At 45.8% G+C, this 16136-nt stretch overlaps 1 long non-coding RNA gene across 6 annotated transcripts in view; it reads left to right on the top strand.

The window, feature by feature from the left end:
* Positions 1–16136, top strand: part of LOC113964990 — a 30553-nt gene that overhangs the window by 14223 nt on the left and 194 nt on the right. For 3 of the 6 annotated variants that reach the window (XR_003533393.1, XR_003533395.1, XR_003533391.1), the window contains 2 exons: positions 509–683; positions 10811–11303. This is a non-coding gene — a long non-coding RNA (uncharacterized LOC113964990). Of the gene's footprint in view, positions 1–508; positions 684–10810; positions 11304–16136 lie in introns of those variants that run through there. The other 3 variants (XR_003533394.1, XR_003533392.1, XR_003533396.1) reach the window with 2 other exon arrangements.

Raw genomic sequence — 16136 nt, 5'->3', positions numbered from 1 at the left:
GTGGGTTTGAGGTATCTCAGGGCCTTGCTTTCCCCTTCCCAGCTTTCCCACTTGGGTTCTTGGCTCCAGATCTCCTCCATCTCCCCTTGGCCATGCCCCAGCTCTCCCCTCTGGGGAGGACAGTGCCTGCTCAACATCTTGCTGTCCGTGGCTGTTAAATGGGACCATGATGTGTTCAAGTGCTCAAGGCCAGGTTGGATGGGGCTCTGAGCAACCTGATCTGGTGGAAGGTGTCCCTGCCCATGGCAAGGAGATTGGAACTACATGATCTTTAAGGTCTCTTCAACCCAAACCATTCTGTGATTCTATATAGTCCTTTGAAGGACAAAAGCATGAGTGCAGTTATTCAGCCATCCAAAGATCCTAACTGGGAGAGTATTTTCATGTCTGATATACATGAGATCCTGTATCATTTTAAAGGATTCAAGGAAAAGTCAGGTCATGTGCAACATCTGAGACAAAGCAGGGAAAAGGTAATGTCTAACTGTATTTATTTATTCTAGGAAAGAGAGATACATCTTATATAGTTGTTTCTCATCTAAACTCCTGAGCACCTAACCAGAAAAGTCAGCACAACTTTCTCACTTACACTGATGTCAGACTAGGGGAGTGAGTCTTGTGGCAAAAGGGACCATCTGCATCTCAAACTAATTACCTGCTTTGAAAAGTGAATATACAAAGTGGTAGGTTTTTTTAACAAGGTGGCTAAGCCTCATTTCAGCTCTGGGACAGCTATCTCCTGGACGTCAGTGCTACACAGTTTCTGTAGAATTGCTCACCCCTGATACAGAAAGCAAGAGCTGGGATTTTTTTCCTGTTTCAATGGGCTACACCCAGTTGTAACCATATTTAACCTTCCTTTTTCTTTCTGCCAACACTGGGTGGCACTAAGTAACGCCTTCTGAAGTTTTACAAAATTGACTCTAAAAACTTGAATCACACTGACTTGGCTCCACTCTGTCCTGACAGCAAATGGTTTTGTGTGAGAAACTTTCAATCATATGGTTGTTGCATAGAAACATCTGACTTGTATGGCATGTTTTGTACTTCTCTGGTTTGTTAGGTTGTTAAAGCCCCTCTGAATCTCTGGCCTCACAGTCTGGTAAAGGTTCAATGTGCTGTTGGCCTTGAAAGCCACATTTTCTGTACTGAGTTGAGAATTGATGGAATACTTGAAAATAACTGTGCTTTATGCCAGAGGTTTAAATAAATCTGACTCAATGGTTGAAGTTGGAAAGCACCTTTGGAGATTGCCTAGGCCAAGATCTCCTCTGCACAAACAGGGTCAGCCAAAGCAGGTTAAACCAGATGGTCCCCAGAGGGTTCCAGGAGTCCCTCACCAGCCCCAGTGTCTTCTTGGCCTGGACACTGCCATGTCTGCTGGCTTGCACAGCCAGCTGCACACTGTAAAAGTCCTTCTAAAATAAATCGGCTTTAAAAGAAGTACACCTACAAACAAGTGGCTTTCACCCCCACTGGCTGTGCTCTACCTACAAGTGCCAAGGCTTTCATTTTAGCAGCCTGTTATGGCTCCAGTGGGCTTTGGGGGACCCTGGTGACTGATGCTGGTGCCTATAGTGATGGAGGGGGGAAAAAATCAGGGCCAAGTAGTTTGTCCTCAGAGGACATCCCAGGTGTCTGAGCAACCTGGTCTAGTGGGTGGCATCTATGACCATGATGGGAGTTTGGAACTAGATGATCTTTAAGATCCCTTCCAACTCAAGCCATTCTATGATTCTGTGATTTGTGGCCATTCTCAGCTAAGCCACCTGTAAAGTCCCACTGCCATGTCGTGGTAACAAACATTAGCGTTACTGTGTTTATATTTGTCCCTAGGAAGGCGGTTAAAATATAAAAGACAGCAGATGGCATAACCTGATGGGGTCGTAAAGATTTGTGTCCTGAAAGCAAGGACATAGAAACACCAATGATAGTAGTTAAAAATCCTTGATATGGAAACTAAGTAATCAAATCTTGACTTGGCCATGCTGAGGGCAGTGGGAGAGGTGTGGCTTAGGAAGAAACTGCCCACAGTGAGAGACAAAGTCTGCTGATGATCCCTGGTGTCTCCAAGCAGAAGAGCAAGCAGAGGGTAAGACCAGCTGGTGGCTACATTACAGCCAGAGCAGAGATGATCATTCAGAGATGAAGCACTACCTACAGCTTCCCTTTCCGCTCCTGTTGCAGTGGGAAGGGGATACAAGTAGATCAAATGATTTCTGAAGAACAGTTTGTTCATTGAAAAACACAATTTCTGTTTGAGCAAAGCTATCTGACAATTGGTGTGTAATCCATTCATCAGAATTAGCCCAGAAAATTAAAAACATCAAAATTACTTGCCTTTTTTTTTAAACCTTTTTTGAAGCTGATCTCACAAGGAAGCCTCAGCTGGAGTGAGGATTTACCTGATGTGCTACATCTTCAGGCTGTGGGACAGCCTGCAACAGGGCTCTTCTAATCCTCTTGCTTGGGGTATAAGGTTGTCTAAATTACACTGTTCATTGGACCAGGTAGAGCAGAAATATCTGCGGGGCTAAACTGCCTGATCCAGAGAGCTGCCCTGGGATCTGGGAGGTAGTGGATGGGAGTAGTTGTGTCAGAGTAGACTTGGCTGCTCAGGGCCAGCCAACATGAAGTAGGTTGGCCCTGACTGCATGACATGGCACTTGACTCCAGCTTAGCTTGGCCTGGTGGGTTGTGCCTATGGACCTAAGAGAAAACTAATATTATTTTAGGTTTGGTGTTTTCTTGTCCCAGCATAATATGCCCAGGATAATGAAGACAATGCTATAGCTCACCAGTGTTGGGATTCCATGGGGCGTGTTGAATGCCCTGAACTGAGGAATGAGAGCATTCAGGAGAGCTGGAGGATAGAAAGGCTGAAGGGACCATGCTGGAGGAGCATAATGAGGGAAGGGAGACAGAGCTTGTCCATGTCACTCTTGAAAGTTGTCCCTGGAGTAGCTATGCCCAGAGCAGCGCTGCTTGGTGGATGGAGGGAGCTGCTTGTCCAGGTCCAGAGGACAACATAGGTATGTGCTAACCAACATGGTGGGAACAATCAAGGATGAGGGCCCACAAGTCAGGTGGGGAGTTGTTTCTGACATTGTAGGTGCATCTGACAGGCATATCTACATCACCAGCAAGGAAGAGATGGACTCCAGCCCTCGACTTATCCTTATTCTCTGCTGGGCTCTCTGCTGGCCTCTCTGCTAACTCTAAGCTCTGATTTGGATCACTACAAATAACTGTTTCCAAGACAAATTCTATTGTCAGGAAGCAAGCTCTAGGCATGGTGCCTGTGAGCTCAGCAGTGCCATTCTGCCCTGGCCTGCTTGTGTTCAGCAGCATAGGCACAGCCAGGCTAAGCCAGTCTCCTGCCTTGCTCTCCTCTCTCTCAACATGCCTCAGGTGCTGCCTGGCACACTGGGTATGATACTGCTTCTAGGAAACCTTTTTTAAAATATTTTTCCATATGAGAAACAGAAGGGGGTTGAATTTTCATCCTGTGTGCTCTGAGCCTATGTTGTAGGCAGTGGGTTGTAGTGGGTGATAGCTTCTCTTCATAGGCCTTGGGGCTGAGGACGAAGTCTCCTTGGGAATCTGCCCTTCCATTCCTGTGAGGGTTTTGGCGTTGACCTGTACCACGCATTTTTAGCTTTCAGTTTGACTACCAAACAGAAAATCAATTATTGGCAGATCTGCCTTGTCAAATAGACAAAGGCCTAGAGAGGCAGAAGCTCTTTGGAGAGAGGCCCTGGCTTGTCAGGAATCACGAGGCTTTGCACAGAATTCAGACAGAGGATGAACCTCACTATCCAAGAGGGTAACTTGAGGAAAGGGAGTTGCACAGGATTTTTCTGTTGCTGTAGGAACCTTTACTGCAATTCAGCTCATGTTGATTAACCCTGGATGCTAGATTCTTAAAAAGTGATTAGTGAGATCATACTGGAAATAGAAACAGATGTGCCATCTGTTATGCAGTGTATGGGGTTTAGAGGGAGGTTTTTCTGAAACATAGTTGATCCCAACACTGAAATGAGACTTCACTGCTGTCACCTTCCCATTATGTCCCCAGAAGCTAAACATCCCTTTGAACGTATGAAGAGAACTGGTGGAATTTGCTGTCAGTGGACTGGTTCTGTAGTTCTGGCCAGTGAAGAGGTTGAGAGCTGAGCTCAGCCTTTAGAGAAAGCCACGATATAGGACTTTGCATCAGAGACACTTTCCAAACAACTGAAATCCCAGATCAGGAAATCTGGGCTTCATTCTGAACTTGTGCTTTTGCCTCAGACAATCTTTTCCCTTAGTGAAATGTAAACACTGAAAGGTTAGAGGTGGTTTTTTTCAATCCTTCTGCAGAGTTGTTCCTGTGCTCTAATCCTGCCCCCCAAATACTCTCCCTTTATACTGTAGACACTCACTGCAGGTCTCAAGGATTATCAGAAGCACTAAGCAGCTCTTATAATTGTAATTGCAATTATGCTTCTACAGCTGTGATTGTCCACAGCCGTGCTTTCTGTCTTCCTCCAGAACAACGGAGGAAGGCTGAAGAAGGCAACACATCCATATGTGCTTTCCTAAATGTAATCTGGCATCCTTCTGGCTTTTCTAGCCTCTGAAGAGCAAAGTGCACATTTGTGCTGTTCATAGCACTGCTGCCTGATAACTAATATCTGCTCTAATAGGTGAAGCATTGCAGCACCTGGGGAGAACAGGAGCGGGTTCCCTTTGATCCGCAGGGCACCTCTTTCAGCACAGCTGTGCATCCAGGTAAAAAGCTGTCAGGATTCTTGTTTTCTTCTTCCTTTTTTCAAAGTAAATCTCAAGTCTCATACTCATGGCCTCTGGCAGGCCTCCATGTACAAATATAATTACTATTTATTATTTATACAGGAACAGAGAAAGGCCATTGCTTTATGACATTGTAATAAAATGGGTCACTGCTCCCTGTAGGCTTTGAAGCCCAGGACATGATCCAGTGGAGGTAAAAACTAGGACTCCAGGCACTGAAAAGGGATTGCTATAGTGGATCCCTTCGCAAAGACCAGACTGAAATGCACTGAAACACGTTTACAAAGCACAGGTACGACTTTACGGGGGAAAAGGAGTTCGACTGACTGGAGGACCTGCTGGTAGTGCACTGGTTTTGCCTGAGTAAAGCCAGCTGCCCCTTAAAATAAATTACTTACCTGCCCCCCTATTGCTTCTCTTGCCCCACCTCTACCCACTATTATCTGTCCTTGTCCCTGGAGTCTCCACTGGGGCCAAGGCAGGGCAGAAGGTGATGTGCCATGAGGAGGAGGGTGACAAGATGGATTCAGCACAAAGTTGTTCTTTACATTTCCAGAATGTCATCTCAGCCTCCACTGCTATCCTCAGGTCCAGCACTTCATGGCCAGCCCCTCAGCTTGTTCCCCAGGATGCTGGGAGGAGTTCAGTTTGGAATGCAGTGGGGGAGAGGGAACAGCCTGGAGAAGGCCACTGAGACCTCCTAGAGGCTAGAGAACATCTAGGGGCAGGTAGAGACTTCAACAGCTGAGCCACTATCTCAACACCCAACCTGTGTGGCAAGGAACCTGGGTGCACCCATCAGCTCCATTCACTCCAACAGGGATTTGGGGACATAAGCATGTATGGTGAGCAAGAAGGGCTCATGTTTGCTCTTTGGTTTCCTATAGAGGCATTTTAACACCTTGCAGAGAGATTAGGGACAGGCAAGCACAGCATGGGTGGAAAGCAAGGTGCTAACAAAGCCTGTGGAGCTGCCAGCAATGTCACCAACATCTCTTTTCCCCGTGCAGTGGCAGCAACCATTTGTCTCCCATCCCAAATGAAGCAGCCCCCCAGCAAGCCCAGCTGTCCTTCAAGGATGACACGGCTCTTCCGGGCTCTCACTTGTTCACGCAAGGCTGATTCAAAAAACATGTTGGCAGAAGATGTTACAAACCTTTCAAAATCTCTGTTCGTACTCAGGCACTTCCTTCTCTCCATCCTCAGACAGGAATCACACAGGTCTGGACTGCATTCCCCAGCCCTGGAGCCTCAGCAAGCAGAAGCTGGTGCCTAGCAGCAAGTCATCCCAATTACTTCTTTTGAAAACACTTTCACCAAATAGTTGATTAATCCTACAAAGTGCTCACCCCGAGCACTGTGTGCCACGTACAAGGATCGTGCACCCACCAGCTAGGGAGAGGATGAGGTCTGAGCTCCTCCCACAAGCCTTAATGGCTGAGGGGAGAAGGGATGTTATCAGGAAAGGCAATGCTTTTACTGGGGAAAAAAGTCACATGATATAATTCTCGTCCATCTAGATTCCTCATACGCAAGCCACGGAAACAAAAAGACATCCTTACGCTCTTTTTCCATGGAATTTTCATTAGAAAAATGGAAAGCATGTTAAAAAAAATAAGAAGGATGTGGGGAATCTTACCAAAGATGCTTGAAATCTCTGAGCATGCCTTACCATCTCTGTTAGCACACTGACTGCCTGTACCCTGCGCCCTGGAGCTCAAGGGAAAAGGCAGCTGCACCCAGGGCAGGTTTTTCTCTAGTCAGCGTTCACACAGCTGACACAAGAGAAAGTGCTGGTGGTCCTGAATGCTTTGTCTGAGCAGCTGCAAGAAGAAATGTTTTCTCCCACAGTTTTTTGGAATAGCATCAGATTAGTGTGGCTGCCAGCACAGCCACAAGGTCCCCACTTGATGATGAAGGTCTGCATCCAAGGGCACACTGGAGCACACTCTGACATGGCAACCCATCCTCTGGGACAAAAACCACTCAGTGCTGAACCTACAACCACCCACGACAACCTTGACACTGCCCCTTGGGCCCGCCTGCCCAAATAATTCAGTAGTAACTCCCCACCTCCACGCACCCCACTATAACCATGTATTTTTCCCAAGTGTTTAGCAAATGTAACCTCTGTGTTTTATACCTTTCAGTCATTGATCAAGCTGATGTGTTTCTCTTTTGGACAAATAGTCATTACATCTGAAAGTTTATGGCTGGGCTTTGAAGTTAATGTTCTCTGAGATGAAGGAGAAAGTTCACACTTCTATTGCTTCCAGTCCCTCTGGCTGCAGACCAGATAAGACAGTGATGCCTTCAATTTAAAAGTGATGAGTATTTTTGCAGGCAGAAAAGCCAAAAAACTTCTTAATGTAATAATGGCTTGAATAGTGCTATAGTGCTCAGCAAAATGCTGGAAAAGGAGGGAAATGAATCCAGGAAACCTATGGATGCCTCAGACCTGTTATTTCTCTGTTTACTGTCTAAGTTTCCTGTGAGGTTGTGTTTTCTTTCCTCCACTTTTGCTGTTGTTGCAGCCACATTGACTCAGGTTGTTCACAAGCCATTATTTTCTGCCAACAACCTGTGGGGAAAAACAGCCTCTGCAGACAAAGAGTTTCCTCCCCGGGTATTAGCAGGTCCCTCCCTCTAATTCTCCTTGAATAGGTAAAGAAAACGCTGTTTTACAGCACATTCCATTAACAGGCAAGAACAAGTGTTTAATCTGGAGAGTGTTAAGGCATCCAGTTCCTTCATACTGGTTTGGAAATTGCGGCCTCAGTGTGACCTTTTCAAGCCTCCTTCTTATCCTTCTTCCTAGTGCAGTATCAGCTAAGCCCAAGTGAGCTGGGTCCTCTGGCCTTCACTGGGAGAAGGCTTTTAGCATCTCTGCCTGAGAGGATTTCAAGAGGCACTCTGTACAGAATGCGCAGAGCCAGAGTATCACTGCCTGCAAGCTCCAGTGGGAGTAAGCAAGGCTGAAAGGACTTTGAAGAGGCATAGGGTTTTCCAGAGCCTCATCCAGCCTCATCCAGGAAATTCTCCAAAGATGGTAGAGAGCCACCACCTGAGTAGATGTGCCTGTGCATGCCTACATCCTGCTCCCCTGCCCACCATATCCCTCTGGGCCTCTTAACTCAGTTCCATTTGACCCCACCAGTCATGAGGCCAAAAAAAAGAGATGCTAGGAAGATCTACGTGTACATCTCAGCTGGGGTTATGTGAACCCGTGCTAGGGAGATGTGAAATGTAGTTACGAAAGGAAATCCTGCAGAGTGTGCACAGGTATCACTAGCACTTTGATACTGCCAACAAGTGGATGATTGTACAACTAAAATACCTTCTCAAATGTGATTTACAAAATTGAGAGATTTTTAATAATTTAGAACTGAATTACATTCCTGGTGTAGTATATTAGAGGAAGGATCAGTGTACTGCAGCTCACAGCTGGGCAGCTAAACCCACTTCTCCCATTCATTTAACTGTCTTTGATTTGTTTCTCCTAAATATTCAGTTGAAATTCAGCTGGCTGGCATCGGCCATGTTCAGATCAGTAAGGTATCATAGGACAAATGCAGTGCTCTTTGTAAGGTGCAATTTGGTACCTGACTGGAGAGACCACAAGCCCCTGCAGCAAACCCCGCTTTTTGCTCCTATTGTAGAGGACAAGCACTGCTGGAGACTGACAGCCAAGCAGCACAAGGCTCTCAAGCCTCCCTGGCACAACCACAAGGATCATTCAGAAAATTCCTCCAGGAGGCGATAAAAAACAGGGTGCCACCAGCATCCCCCAGATCAACTGAGAGTCCCTCTATCACTACAGACCTGCAGCATCCTTTGCCAAAAGCAGTAGTTTCCTTTCATTGACACCTGTGCTGCTCATTTGCCTTTGTCAGAATGACCAAGTGACGGGATGGGCTTGGGGGGATTTCTGTTGATCCTCCTCCATGTCTTGGCAATGGGATCTGCCTCACTGAACACTCAAGAAATTTCCCCCTCCTTTATTTTACTCCATTTAATCTTTTGCTAAATAAATTCGACTTACTGTTAACTGTGCCACCCAACAGCAGTGGTTATGTTTGCTGCTGGTTTAGTTTCCAAGTAATTTAAATAAACAACTGAACCATAAGGAGAAACTATTAAACATCCTTTTCCCCTGAACATCGTGATGTGCCAGCCCATTAATATTTCTTTATCACTGCAAACTTTGAGGCTCAAAATCCATGCCTTGGATTGTTGAACAGGATAATTATGAAACATTTTCAACTACTGAGCTAATGAGCACTAAATCCTGCATTGTGGTGAACGCAATGTTGTGCAAGTTTCCTCGAGAAATTTGGGCCTGCAATTAAGCAAGGAGGTATTTCATCTTCTAAGGTGACATCAGCCACTCTTGTCCTGACATTAAAAGGCAGCCAAGGCCCCTTTCAGTTTTCCCAGGCAATCAGCAGACAGAAAATCGGTGCTGTGCTTGGGAACATCAGCATCAGGAGGTGCAAAGGTTGTTGTCCTGCTACAGGTGTGGGGGCTAACCTCTGGGAACAAGCCCCAGTGTAACACCCCCTCTCTGTCAGTGAATACCCAGTCTTTCCTTCAGGAGCACCTATAGGCACTTGGCAATGCGGTGCCACACTGGAGGCATGATGGATTCATCTCCCCCCTCAGGGGAACTTGGGGATTGGAAGCCAGATTAGGGGCTTTGATGATTTTCTCTCCTTCCTCTAGGGAAGGCAGGGCCAGCAGGAGGAGGGGGCTGGATATCAGAGGCACTGGAGCATCCCTTGGAGTATCCATGGCACCAGGACATCCCATTGCGTGCTGCCTGCTCACTCTCATTTTTGGAGGGTGGCATATCTGAAAGCAAAGCTCTGTACTCCTCGGAGGAGACACTCTGGAGAACACCAGACTGTTCCCCAACTCCAGTGCAAAGTAATTTTGTTTCACCATAAAAAAAAATCTTACTGCCCGACACGGAACAGGTTTGGAACAGCCCCTGAGAAGTGCAGGGCTCTGCATCCCATTAGGGCTGCCCGGAGGAAGCTGGACAGAGTTTTTATTAAATCAAGTTCAGTCGATGCTTAAAGAAGGGCTTTTTTGAACTAGGAGCTGAACCTCATGTTTGGTGCCCTGCCAAGCTCAGGATAGTGCGAGGAGGAAAAGGAGAGGTATTTTTGGACTGCATGTCTGCGAACAGGCTGTTAGATAAAATTAAAGAGGCTGTTTATAAAGAATCTGCTGGTGCTGAAGCAGATGTGGAGGCCCTAGTTTACGACAAGATATATTTCTGGAGTTGGCATGAACAATCAATTTCATTCAGGACTTTCCTCATGCTGTAATGATTTGTTGGTTTGGGTTTGATTTTTTTTTCATTTCATTATTTTAACTGAAGCTGGCACAATGCCCTCATTACTTGTGATAAACTTGTTTGTTTACTTATGTCGTGGTAACCAGAGAGCTGGACTCAGGCTCTGCTTCCTTGGATGCTGTTTGTTTCCTACCAGAGCACTTGGGGCTGTTTGACACTGGCAGCAAAGCAGAAATACAGCATTTCCCTATTTTCTTGCCATGTTGCTTGTGGACGATGAATACTTTGGCTCCCCCAGGCTCCTGAGCAGACAGCCATAAGAACTTCTCTTACTGAAACCCCACAGCACAAGGACCCCCAGCCCTGTTCGTGCCTGGCAGGCACAAAGGCAAAATACCTTTGCGGAAGTCAACAGAGCTACTTCCTAGAATCACAGAATGGTTTGGGTTGGAAGGGACCTCTAAAGAACATCTTGTCCAAACCCCCAGCAATGAGCAGGGACCTTGAATGTCTCCAGGGATGGAGCATCTACCACCTCCCTGGGCAGATCCCAGAGCAAACGTCTGAATGTTCTTCTGAACTGATGTTATTCTTTACTAAGCTATGTTTACCATCCAAGAAAATGCTTTAGTTTGTGCCTAATTTTACATGAATACATGGAATGTGTTTAATAGTTACTCTTACAGTGTTTTAAAAACATTCTGCTTTCCTCAGCATTGCAGGCAGCAAAGGCATCGCTGTGCTTTTACGAGAAAAATCAAAAGCGCAGAAGCATGTTTTGAAGTGAAGGCACATTGTCAATAATTATGCACGGTTTGGGTTTGTGCTGTCTTGCCACTCATCCTTGGATCCTACACCGAGTCCTGACTTTCTTATGGCACAGATAATAACTTAAAAGAAAGAAGTCCAACAGAATTTCCATGATCTATATCTACAGCATCACGCATGGAAGACATAATATTTGATGGTAAATTTTTGCTTTGACGTTATAGTAGAAGTTAAGAGAAAAGGTGTCATCCTTGGCCTAGAGTTTCATGAGTGCCACAGGCAGATGAGCTCTTTTAAACCTTCTTCTCCTCTTCCAAAAGGAGAAACTCACAATCTGGACTCAATTGAACTTTAAAGCCATAAAATTCCAGGTTCCAATAAATCTTCATTTTATAAAAAACACATCCATCATATATCGTAACAGAAACCATAAAAGAAATTAAACATGTGTGGGTCACATACTCTGTTGGATGCTCCTTAATAGTTTTGCAAAATCAGTGTAATAACGAGGTGCAGTTTTGCTCTATGAAGTTATGGTATCTCCCTGCAGCACAGTTTGGCTGCCCAGGGTGTCCACCCAGAACATAAGCAAACACATGGGGAAGGGGCTGGCAGCTGCACTCCCACATCTTCTCCATCCTTTCCCAGTGCAGATAAGCTGGGCTGCAGCCAGCATCCCCAAAGGCCCAAGACCTGCGCTTGGTTTCAGATGCTGGAACGATGGGCTGCTCCATATGGTCCAGTGGGCATCCTACACATCTTTCCTTTGGGGAGCCCCGCAAAGTGGGACTTGCTCCACCAGTCCCAGTGAGTGGCAAGGCCATGGTGAACAAAAGCACTGTAAAATCAAAGGAAAGGAAAAGTAAAGCGACATCTGGGGGAAGGATATGCCTGCCTGTTCCCATAAAGTGGAAATGCAAAGCAAAACTAAAAGGAGCTGGGATCACACTGCAGAGACATGGACTTTAACAAGGTCTTTTTCAGGGCTTTAAAAAAATTATTCATGTGATGTAATCTTGACATTTCCTGTCTCACTGGTGAGTTCTTCGGATCAAACACCTGGAATGCCAGCAGCTTGTCACCACCTCGTGCAGCTCCTATTGCCCGTGGCATCCCAGAGGGAGAGGCGCAGGGGTCTTGGACAGCGGGCAGCACCCTGCACCCCTCTGCCTGTGCTCCTCCTTGCCCTGGCTGGGTGATACACTGAGCACACACCTTTCTTTTTAGAAATTCCCCTTAATTTTGAGGGTTGAGGTTTAAGGCTCCCTGCCAGAGGTCCTGCACCCAGAAGCCTTGGCAAGGAGACTAAAGCCTGTGAGGACCCTGGCAAGGACAGACCCTCAAACTTTATAACAATATATAATCTATGTTTTTCAATCTATTGTATAATGGCAATTATACAAAATTCCAGGTGACTTGCTGGAGTAGTCATGACCAAGTCCAAAAACAAGTAAAGCTCTATAAACTTTGGGAATCTTCTCATCATGAAGATTCATCAAGGTTCTGCTAGCAGAAGCTGAAACTAGAAAGTTAGAGGGGAAAGGGAAAAAAAAATCCAGCGCACCTTATTAGCATTTTGTCAAGCATTGGAACAGGCTTCCCAGGGAAGTGGTGGAGTTGCCAGCCCTGGAGGTATTTGAAAGATGTGTGTTGTGGCACTTTAATGGTAGATTTGGCAGTTCTGGGTTAACAGTTGGACTCAATGGTCTTAAAGGTCCTTTCCAACCTAAGTGATTCTATGATCCTATGATTTTATGGAAGTATTTCAGTTTATATTCAGAGTTCATTTAACATCATCTTATTCTCCTGAATTCAAGAGGCCTCAGGGAAAATGCCTGTAAGAGCAATGGGATATCTGTCCAGGAGGTCCAAAACTGTGGGTCGCAGCAGCATTTCCTAGCAGTGGAATGTGACAAGACTGCCATGGAATCTCAATACCAGGATGAGCAGTGGGCGGGTAGATGGTGCATCCTGGGTTTCCAAAAGGAGCCCCAAGAGCCCCACTCAACACCTGCCCCTCATGGGGATTTGGGGACAATGGGGCCATATGGATTATGGACCCATTGGGCTGGCAGGGATGCAGTGGGGGAAAGTCCAGGAGTCAGGTCATCTTGTACCATTATCTCTTTGCAATTCTCTGAATATCCAGCACCACAAATATCCCTGCATTTTCCATCAACCCCTGGAAATGGAATACATTAAATCTGGCAGCTCAGTTACAACAAAATATGAAAGCACAGTCTTACTTATGCCCCACTCTGACCACCACCCCCAGCAGTGCCGCTGGTATAGGTAACATTTTGCAGTTCCTGGTCTCAGAGTACCTGCTTCGAGTCACAGAATCACAGAACATGTTGAGCTGGAAGGGACCTACCAGGAACATTGAGTCCAACTCCTGGCCCTGCACAGGACCATCCCCAAGAGTCACACCATGTGCCTGAGAGTATTGTCCAAACACTTCTTGAACTCTGTCAGGCTTGGTGCTGTGACCACTTCCCTGGGGAGCCTGCTCCAGTGCTCAACCACCCTCTGGGGGAAGAACCTTTTTCTAATATCCAACCTAAACCTCCCCTGACACAACTTCAGGCCATTCCCATGGGTTCTGTCAGTGGTCACCACAGAGAAGAGATCAGTGCCTGCCCCTCCTCTTCCCCTCACGAGGAAGTTGTAGACTGAGATGAGGTCTCCCCTCAGTCTCCTCTTCTCCAGGCTGCACAGGCCAAGTGACCTCAGCCACTCCTCATACAGCTACCCCTCAAGGCCCTTCACCATCTTTGTTGTCCTCCTGTGGATGCTCTCTAAAAGCTTAATATCTTTCTTATATTGCAGTGCCCAAAACTGCACACAATATTCAAGGTGAGGCCGCACCAGTGCAGTCGGCTCCATCGTCATCACAGCTCCTCCCTCCCTCACAGCAACTCGCTGGCACGTGATGAAAATCATCTGTGTAGAATGTAAGTCTTCTTGAAGGAGTGGAGGGTTTTTTTATAGGGATGAACTATTGAGTCAACCTCAGTATTTCACTGCCCTGAGGAACTGCAGCTTTTTGGAAAACCATTCTTTTAACCACGTTTGCTGTTGGCTGCATTGGCAGTGTGCGGTTGAGTCAGCCAGTGCCACACAGATTCCGTGATCTCCCAAGGGTGTCAGTGTGCATATCCTCATGGGAAAATGCTGGGACAGAACCAGTCTCTCCAGCTCAGGGGATGCCACAACCACAGGGGACTCAGCAGGTCACACGGCAAACCCACATCCAGACTTGACATCCTCCAACATCTGCTGTAGTGTGTAGAAGGATTAAAAACACAGACTCTTCCCAGAATTTGTTATCTGGATCTCCAAAACTGTCCAAATTTGGGTTGCTCAGGAGCTCTCTATTATTAATTACCCTAAAATGAATAAAATCAAAGGCAAGCAATGAAGGACCTGTCCGTGAACCACTCGTACCACGATGAGAGACTCCAGGCAGCTCTTCCCCCGCTTCTCTTCCTCACCATGGAACCACTGGCAAATCAAACTTCTGGAGATGAGTCACCTGGAGGCTGCAAGTGCCAGGGGATTGGGTTGGTGGGACCTGCAGGGGTAACCCTTCTTGTCTTGGCCAGGATGGACCTGGCAGGCTCAGGCTGGCAGCACCTTTGCTGTGTGTAAACAGGGGAGTCGCAGCTTAGAGGTTAATGCAATTCCCCTCTTAGAAAGTATTTAGAGAGGGCATTTAAAAGGGTATCACTGACTTGTTTAACGCAGCATCAGCATGGCTTTAGAGGTAGTATTAAAAACATTTAATTTTATTATTAAAAAGAATATATATTTTGATTTCCATGCAAACAGGGAGGATGGAGGATGTTGCAACCTGTCCAGTGCAGACCCGCACAGCAGAAAGAGAAAGTGAAACAAATCCCTCAGTGCAAGCTGTAAAGCCTTCAGGCAAGCAGGGAGACAGCAAGGCCAGGAGCCTTTGGCAGTGCTCCTGCCTGCCCGCTGCCTGCTCCCTGCCCGCTGCCTGCCCCAGGCCGCCAAGGCTGGGTAGCGGAGTTATTAGCAGAGATTAGTTAAGCAGCACCGCTGCTTTGGTTTCCTAGACTTGTATTCACATAATCCTCCAAGTCTTGTATTAACACACATCGGTTGGGTTTGGTTCTTAGCTTAATTATATCACATGTTCTGGCTTTTTATATTCACTTAGAGACGTATTGTGGTATTTTCAGACTTGGGTCACTTCAATTTTATTATTGCAGGTGGCTCAAATAAATTTTCACTAACCTTTTCATGTGTACTTTTTAAAGAGAACTGTAAAAAAACAGTTTAGAGCTTTGCTGGAGTTTTTGAATAAGGATAAGGAGCAGCTTCCCTATCAGTTGTACAATTATGGTCTCCACTTCACTTCAACTCTCATATTAAATGCATCATTCCAAGGCCAGAAAAATCAACTTACCTGACAGATGCAGATATTCAGATACACAAATCAACTATTTATTACAGATATTTCAGGCAATTTGAATTGTGTTACACATCCCCATTTCCACATTTCTTTCCTATGTTTTGCTTCACTGAAGTCCTTCACAAAACTGTATGCACGTAATCTGCCTCACACAAACAACCTCCCAAGGTTAATTTATTACCAATTAACTTGAGGTGCTCAACACCTTTGCAAAGACTGGAGTGAATGCTCAAATTCTACAGCTGAAAATCAAATACAGGTTTTACTGTATTAATCAGTACTCTGACTTAAAAAAATAAATAAGGAACATGATTAGTAATCTTTTGGTATTTGGATACCAACCCAAAAGCAAGTGGAAAAGGGAGCAAGCCTAATGACAACAACCCCTTTTAGAAGCAAAGCTACACAATGTGCAGCACAGTAGGTTCTCTCTGAAGCATTTTTTAAAGTCTTCTGTGGGACAAAGGAGTTGTCCTGAACTTTTATTGTTTTAAAATTAATGTGAAAAAATGGGAAAATAGGGAGTTTCCTCTGCAAAAGTCATGGACCAGTGATTAAGCACACAGGATATCAACTTGAATTCAACTTTTGAGAGCATTGAACAGAGAAAAGTCCATGTCAAATTCCCAGTTTGCAAGTTTACCTTTGAAAAACCACCTGTGGAGCCTCCTCTGCCTTTTGCCCTTTTTCATTAAGTCTAGGTGGTCTTGGTGCTGCAAGATTTTTGCATGCTGCAGGCACGAGCCATTCCTTGGAGCAGTGCTTTGGGATGTGTAGTCTCCTTGTTTATATTTCAGTGCTACGCATGATTAATCCTCCATTTCATTCATT

The sequence above is a fragment of the Neopelma chrysocephalum genome, unplaced genomic scaffold (assembly GCF_003984885.1).
Source record: "Neopelma chrysocephalum unplaced genomic scaffold, ASM398488v2 Primary Assembly neopelma1_43, whole genome shotgun sequence".
NCBI lineage: Eukaryota > Metazoa > Chordata > Aves > Passeriformes > Pipridae > Neopelma > Neopelma chrysocephalum.
This window is presented reverse-complemented; position numbering and strand designations above follow the sequence as displayed.